The sequence below is a fragment of the Primulina eburnea genome, chromosome 13 (genome assembly GCF_022965805.1).
Source record: "Primulina eburnea isolate SZY01 chromosome 13, ASM2296580v1, whole genome shotgun sequence".
In the NCBI taxonomy this organism is placed as follows: Eukaryota; Viridiplantae; Streptophyta; class Magnoliopsida; order Lamiales; family Gesneriaceae; genus Primulina; species Primulina eburnea.
This window is the reverse complement of record NC_133113.1, coordinates 8,327,962-8,336,678: the sequence shown is the minus strand read 5'-3', so window position 1 is coordinate 8,336,678 and position 8,717 is coordinate 8,327,962.

Sequence of the window (8,717 nt, the reverse complement as noted above, 5' to 3'; positions counted from 1 at the left end):
CTGTACAAGTTTTGTATTGATCAAAGTCTTTTAGTGCATATCTTATCCTTGTGATAGAAGGGGTGATGTAGGAGTTATTCAATCTCCGAACATCCATAAATCTTCGTGTTATTACTTCATTCATTTATTAAATCTTTCAATCAGTTTATTTCCGCAACTGTATTCAGTTAAATTCATTGTCATCGATTGACAAGATTCCTAGTATCAGTTTGTCATAGAACTGACACTTCATTCGAAAAAAGATTACAAAAATCGTGGGTGTTTATTCAACCCCCCTTCTAAACACATTTCAACCTTTCAACCGATCATATCAAGTGGTATAAGAGCAATTGAATCTTGTCTCAGAATATTCTTATTTACAAACTGTTCAACATGTCTTCAATTAACAAAATACCAATGATTTCTAGAGAAGACTTTGACGACTGGAAAATCAGAATGCAGGGTCATTTAGCTGCACAAGATGACGAAATGCGGTATGTCATCACTGATGGACCCATGAAGATTCTAAAGCAAACACTGTAGTTTCCATTACTGATGGGGCACCTCATCGCATAGAAAAGCCCAGAGAGGAATGGACAATTTAGGACAAAAAAAAGAAGCCAACCTAGACAATGTGGCTAAGGAGATCTCATAACGAAGGATAAATTCACTTTCAGCAAAATCAAAATGTGCAAAACTGGCAAAGAAATTTGGGAAAAACTGATCCAACTGTGTAAAGGAAACGAACAAACAAAAGAAAACAAGCTATCAGTTGCGGTTCAGAGCTTTGATAACATCAAGATGAAAGCTGGTGAATCCATACATGATTATGATGAAAGGATCAGTGGAATTATCAATGAGCTAAATGCACTTGGCAAAGTGTATTCCAACAAAGAAGTGGCACTTAAGTTGGTGAGAGGTCTTCCCAAAGAATGGGATGTCAAGACCATGGCAATGAGAGAGTCAAAGGACCTTAACAAGGTCGAACTTCACGACTTGTTTGCTGATCTAAAGGCTTACGAGTTTGAACTACAAACCAGAGAAGGAGAACCTTCTACACCTGCTGCCACAACTGCTTTAACTGTTGTCAAACTGGAACCAACTGGTTCAGTTGACAAATCTGCTGATCAATTGAGCAATGGTGCTATTTCATTGTTTTTCAAGAAATTTGGAAGGTTCATGAGGAGGAATCAAGTAAACATCCAGAAGCAATATCACAAGAACCAATCCAAAGAAGAATCCTATGTTTGCTACAACTATGGCAAACCTGGTCATTTCATAGTAAACTGTCCAAAGCCAAAGAAGGACAGTCGAGTATCAATTGATAAGATAAAGAAGCCCTATGAGCACAAAAGAAGGACCAAGGATGACAAGAAATCATTCAAAAAGAAGCATAAAGTGCTCTTGGCTGAAGAGAGAAAATCTAAGTGGGCTGAAATTGACAGTGATGAGTCAGAACCAGAAAGCCCAATCAGTTCAAGTGATGATGAAGAGGAAGTCAAATGCTTAATGACAGATGCTGCTGAACTGGAATCAACAAGTGAACATGTATTTGACTTCAGCTCTACTGATTTCACTCGTGAGGAACTCATTACCACATTGCATGACATGGTAAATGAGTATCACAAACTTGCTCGATCATTTCAGAAGGTTAGAATTGAGCAAACCGATCCAATGACAATAAAACAGAAACTGATGAGTCAGTTGAACTGTTGAGTCTAAAAAAGGAGATTGCATAGCAAAAATCTAAAATGATTGAAAATCAAGCTTTGATATATCAGTTAAAAACAGAAATTTCAAAACATACTGAACTGATTCAAGCTTGGAACAAGTCTTCAGTTGCATTGAATGAAATGCAGAATTCTCAAAAATCAGTTGATGATAAAACTGTTTTAGGTTTTAATGAAAAATCTGCAAGTGATGTTCAACCAAAGTTGAATAAAGACAAAGGAAAGTATGTTACCTTTGTAAAATCAACTATGGTAAATGAATTCTCATAACCTAGTAGACCAGCTGTTCAATTGACTGAAAGAAGAACAAAGGCAAATGGTATGGTATTGGATATAGCTCAGAGAGTTCAACTGATATAAGAAACTGGTCTCCTAAACGATTCAGTTACAGAAATCAGTACTCAAGTAATGGCTATTACAATTACTACAACTATAAGCCAGTTCAGAAACGATATCCAAAGAATAGTCATTTAAAAAAGGATATAAATCATACTGTTTCATCCTCACATCACACACATATTGCCAAAAATTCGAGAAAAACTATTTGGAACACAGTAACTGGAAAATCAGTTAGACTAATTAAGTTTGGATTCCTAAAAGACTAATCAATTTAGGACCCAAATGAATATGTGTACCAAAATTATATACTATGTGTGATTGTAGGTAATAGGAACAAGCAAAGAATCAACTTGGTATCTAGACAGTGGTTGTTCGCGACATATGACAGGAGATGCAAATTTTATATCTCAAATGATCAAATATAATGGACCAAACATCAGTTTTGAAGACAACTCCAAAGGTAAAACTGTGCATAAGGGTAAGTTTATTCATGGTAACTTTACAATTAAAGATGTTTTGCTAGTGGAGAATTTGAAGTATAACTTGATAAGTATCAGTTAGTTATGCGACAATAATTTCTCAGTTCAGTTTGACAGACACACGTGTTCAGTTAGAGACTCGACTAATGAGGTCATCCTAACTAGAAATCGCTGTGGTAATACTTACAAAGTCAGTTGGCCTGAACAACCTTATGCACCGGTTTGTTTTATTTGTTCCGAATCTTTTTAAAATTGGTTATGGCATAAGCGATTGAACCACTTAAATTTTAAATACATTGCCTATCTGAGTAACCATGATCTTTTAACAGGTTTGCCCAAAATAGATTTTTCAAAAGACAAAATTTGTTCAGCATGTCAGTTTGAAAAACAAGTAAGATCTTCATTCAAAAACCGAGGTTGTAAATAATTTTCCCGATGCTTGGAACTGTTACACATAGACCTTTTTGGTCCAATACCAGTCATGAGTTTAGGGGGAATGAAATACACCCTAGTGGTTGTGGATGATTTTTCAAGATTTACTTGGGTCATTTTTCTCAAATCAAAAGACCAAACTGCTGCACAACTGATTAAAATCTTCAAAAGATTTTTAAATGAAAAATCATTTGGTATTGATCGATAAGGTCTGACAGAGGGACTAAATTCATCAATCAAAATCTTTCAAGATATTTTTATTTCAAGATAGTTGGCTGCAGATATTTTATTCTTGACAATGGTAAAAATAATTTAAAAGTCTTTGATGCTAAATCTCTAGAGGGAATATTTCTTGGATATTCTTCAGTTAGCAAAGCATATAGAATTTTCAATAAAAATTCTTTAAATGTTGAAAAATCTATCCATGTTGTTTTTGATGAAACTATACTAACTGATAAGACAACTGATCCAGTTGAGCTAGTTGATCGATTTACAGAGATCAGTTTGGAGGATGAAAATGAAGAAGAAAATCATATCCACAAAAATATCCTTCAAACACCTGAACCAGAAATTTAAGATCAATCAGTTGAACAGGAACCTGCTCTTGATAATCAGTTGGTGGAGCAAACAGATGATATTCAGTTACCAACTGATACAGCTCCAACTGAAACTGAAAACATTCAGTTGCCAACAGAAGCAGTTGCTGATATGGAAGCAGCAAACACTGAACTCAGATGGAAGAAATAACATCCTACAGAATTGGTGATAGGTAATCCATCTGAACCGGTAAGAACAAGAAACCAAATTCTTAATTTGTTCATTCATTCTGCTTTTGTCTCACAACTGGAACCAAAGAAAACTGAAGAGGCCCTTTCTGATCCTAACTAGATAAATGCCATGCAAGAGGAGCTAAATCAGTTTACTCATAACAATGTCTGGGACTTAGTTCCAAGACCAGCTTGCAAAACAATTATAGGTACAAAATGGGTATTCAGAAATAAACTGAATGAAGATGATTCAGTTGCACACAACAAAGCAAGATTGGTAGCACAAGGATATAGGCAGGAAGAAGAAATTGACTATGATGAAACGTATGCACCAGTTGCAAGACTGGAAGCAATCAGAATGTTCCTTGCCTATGCATCATTCAAGAACTTCAAGGTCTATCAAATGGATGTAAAAAGTGCATTTCTGAATGGTCAGTTGCAAGAAGAAGTGTATGTTGAACAATCTCCAGGTTTTATCAGTTACTCTTTTCCTGATCATGTCTATCATTTGAACAAAGTTTTATATGGTCTGAAACAAGCCTCAAGAGCTTGGTATGAGACACTTTCAAAATTCTTAGCTGATCATGATTTTACTGTGGGATCAGTTGACAAGACGTTGTTCAAATTTTCTAAGAATGATCATATTTTACTTGTGCAAATATATGTTGATGATATTATATTTGGGTCAACTAACTCCAAATTATATGAGAAGTTTGCCACGTTAATGCAGGACAAATTTGAGATGAGCATGATGGAAGAACTGACATTCTTTCTCGGTCTGCAAGTGAAACAACTGGATACTGATATTATTATCAGTCAGAACAAATACACAAAGGAATTGCTCAAGAAATTTGGCATGGAAACATGTTCAGCTGCAAGCACTCCCATGAGTTCATCAGTTAAACTGGACAATGATCAAGGGGGAATATCAGTTGAGACGTCACTTTATAGAGGTTTAATAGGTTCATGATTGTATCTAACTGCTAGTCGTACTGATATTGTGTTTGTTGTTTGAATGTGTGCTAGATTTCAAGCAAATCCTAAGCAATCGCATTTTACTGTTGCCAAAAGAATTTTAAAATATTTAAAAGGCACTCAAAATGTGGGATTATGGTACGCTAAAGACTCTTCTTTCAATTTAGTTGGATATTCAGATGTAGATTATGCAGGATGTAAGCTAGATCGTAAAAGAACCAGTGGATCATGTCAGTTTCTTGGAGACAAACTGATCTGTTGGTTCAGCAAAAAGCAAACATTCATAGCCACTTCCACAACTGAAGTAGAATACCTTGCTGCTAGAAGCTACTGTGCCCAACTGCTCTGGATTCAGCAACAACTGAAAGATTATGGAGTTGATGCTAAAGAATCTCCCATATTTTGTGACAATACGAGCACGATTGCAATAACTTATAATCAAGTTCTTCACTCAAGGACCAAGAACATTGATGTCAGACATCACTTCATCAGAGATCATGCTATGAAGGAAGCTATCAGACCGGAATATGTCTCAACTGAACAACAAGCTGCTGACATCTTCACAAAGCCATTGACAGAGACTAAGTTTTCTCACTTTCGCAATATACTTGGTTTAATTGATCTATCTTAATCAGTTTTATTGTTTCTTTGTGAGTTTCTGTTCATTTAGTTTGTCATTTATTATTTAAATGTTTATCAAGTGATGTCAGTTAGTCATTCATCAGTTCACATGTTCAGTTGTTTAACTATGTGTCAAATGACGTCATTTGGTCATATATCAGTTATGATATTCAGTTCATTCATTGTCTGTCAACTGATGTCAGTTATTAATTTATCAGTTATTGTATTCAGTTAGTTAATTTTTCATCAACGGAAGGAAATGAAGTTTTTGTTTTGCAGAAAGTAAAGAGAGAATAATAATGCAAAAAGGATTTCATTAATCATAAAACCATACAACATTATTCAGTTCTCTTCCTACAGCTTCTTGCCAATCATTTAACCAATTTACAATTCTTGGCTATGTAGTTCTCTGACAAATTCAAAATTAGAAACCTTGTCAAGCTGATGCCATTCTTTCCACATCATCACATGCCACAGAACTTCATCAGTGACAAGCTGTGAAACATGATGGACGTTAAAACGCATGAAATACTTTCTTGCTACAACTCTTTGTTGAGTAGTGGGAACTGAGCCATGTCTCTGTATAGACTGAAGTTTTTGGACTTTAATCCAAGAAGACAACACCTTCAACCAGACGAATTATTCGATGTCTTTCTTCATGTCTTCCAGTTCTCGAGCTCTTTGTGTCAATGTGTGATGATTGCTGCTGCAGGCATCTGAAATGATCGAACCAGACTCACTAGACAAACCAGACTCACTCGACATATTGAATTGTTGTTATCTAACATTGTTTTCATTTTACTTATAGACATGTCTCATTTAATATTGAAGAAGATGAAGATACTCAAGTCAATTGAACCGTCTTTTGACTTTCACAGACTGAGTTTTTCTTACCTTTTCTCTAAATTATATGCATTTATTAAAGAGGAATGTCAATTTGAAAAGTTAACTGAGAAGGCAATAATTGTCAGTTGGTCTTCAACTGAACTGACTGAGTTCTCAACTGGTCATTCAGCTGCTGATCTAACTGATCTTTTCAAATATGTTAACTGATAATTCGATTAATATTTTATATTAAATGATGTGACTGTTTGTCGAAGCATTAAATGATGTATTTCATTGAATAGTATTTTGGAACGTGGGCCCACGCAATCCATTAATACTTTACACACGTTTTTGTCACACGCACACACGTTTTCAATTCAAAATTTCCTGGACTGACACATGTCCAATAATTTGAATAGTCACCTACATTCCTACTATCCCCGCTCCAATTCAGTTTCTCTTCTTACGAACACATTCAAGCATTCAGACCAAAATTCTACTCTAAGCGTACTCTTTTTCGCAAATTTTCCTCAATCAAATGGCATACCAGATCCCAGCTCAAGTCATGAATGCTATGGCAATCGACTTCGACTCAGTCTTGACTATAAAAGATGAAGGAGTCAAGAATGTCTTTCTGAAACTGGAAAAAACCGGTTTGAAACAATTTCTGGAATTATCTTCCCAAGAAATCTTTGTCAAAGAGGTTTAAGAACTCTACGCCACTGACTATGTCACTCAAGAAGGTAGTATAGCGTCGATTGTAAGTGGTCAGTAGTTGATCATTGAGGAGGAGTTCTTCTGCAATATTTTCCAACTGCCTACTGATGGGCTAGCTAAACTTTCTGAAGTGAAGAAATCTGATATTGAGGAGATGCAAACTACCATCTCTACTGCTGGTCAAAAGATCAAAGTTTCTAATCCTAAGAAGGAATTGAAGCCAGAAGTACAACGGTTTGCTGATATTGTAGCCAAGGGGCTCTTGGCAAAGGCAGGATCATTTGCTACCCTCACGCTTGAGAAATTTCAAGCTATGACTGCAATCATGGCTGAAAAAACATTATCTTCAATATTTTGAGGAATATGTTTCAGTCGTCCAAGCAATCAAAAGGCTTTGCGGTGCAGCTCAGCCATGTGCTGAAGGTTAAAGGAATGGTGATTGATGATTCGGAAAAGTCATCAAAGATGAAGATTTTCAATGCCAAGACTGTCCAGCCACCTAAGCAGAAACTGAACATGTCACCTAAGCAGTTCATTCAAGTGAAGAAGGAAATTGGGACGGAAGGAGACTCAAAGAAGACAATCAAGCGCAAATTGATTGTCAGTAAAACTGATTCAAAGAGGACTCCTTCTCCCAAAGTTGTGAAGAAGCCACGAACTTTGAAGACCAAGCCTGATGTTGCAGTTGAGAACATCCCAACTGATCGACTGATGTAGTCAGCAGCTGAACAGCCTATCAAGGCTATCCCACTGAAGGCTATACCAACTGAACACTCAACTGAGGATCAGTTGCCACTATCTACCAACCTGCCAAAGAAGAAAGTCACTGAATCTAGTGACAATAAAAAGCTTGCTGGAGTCAAGACTCCACTGATATCTATTTCTGATTACACTTCCCTACCTCCTACCACACCTAAGGGAATAGTGATCAGAGAAATATTGATGCAACTACAATAGGGTTGAGCATCCCTCATGTCCTAACTGATTCCAAGGGCAAAGGGAAGATGCAAGAAGAACCCATGCCAACTAATGTGATTCAAACGCACATTGATCTCATCTGGAAAGATATCAATGAATTTGCAGCAAACAAACTCAAGACCTACAATGAGTGGGTGAAGTTCATAACTGAAGTCTTTGCTAAACAGCTTCAGTCGAAGTCTAAACTGAAGAAGTTTATTGAACCGGAGACTGCTGTTCTGAGAGTAGTGAAGACTTCTACAATTGTTCAGGCTCTGGCGCGCAAGAGTTATCTTTTCGATCAGCTGAGAGCCAAGAAGCTTCAAAAGATAATTGCTGAATTGCGACAGAATTTTGATCCTTCAAGTCCAACTGCATTCAATGATACAGTTGTGCACAATCAACTGGACTCGGATCTTCTCTATTTACAGATGCAAATCAAAAACTGGGAAATGGATCAAGAACTGATCATTCCAGCGGCTTCACAAGACTTATAAACTGATGAAAAGCCAGCTGAACAGTCAGTTCAAGAGCCACCCAAAGACTCAGCTGCTGAAACTACTCGACAGGAAACTGAACATTCCACTTCAGTTGTCCAACCTACATCATCTTCAGCACCTCAATCTTCCACTACTGATCCAACGCCATATTCTGAAGCTGAATTATCACTGGCAAATCTCGATTAGGTCATCAAATCAGTAACCTCTGATATTCAGCTGTACAATTCAAGATCAGTCGAAGATATGGTCCTGACTGAAGAACCAGCTTTTCAAGCTGTCAATTTTGAAAAACTGGCTGAGGAGCCTATTTTTGAACAAACTGAAGAGGCAGTTTAATCAGAAGTTGTGACTAAACAGGCTGTTTTTGAACAAACTGTACATCAAGTTTCTCAACCA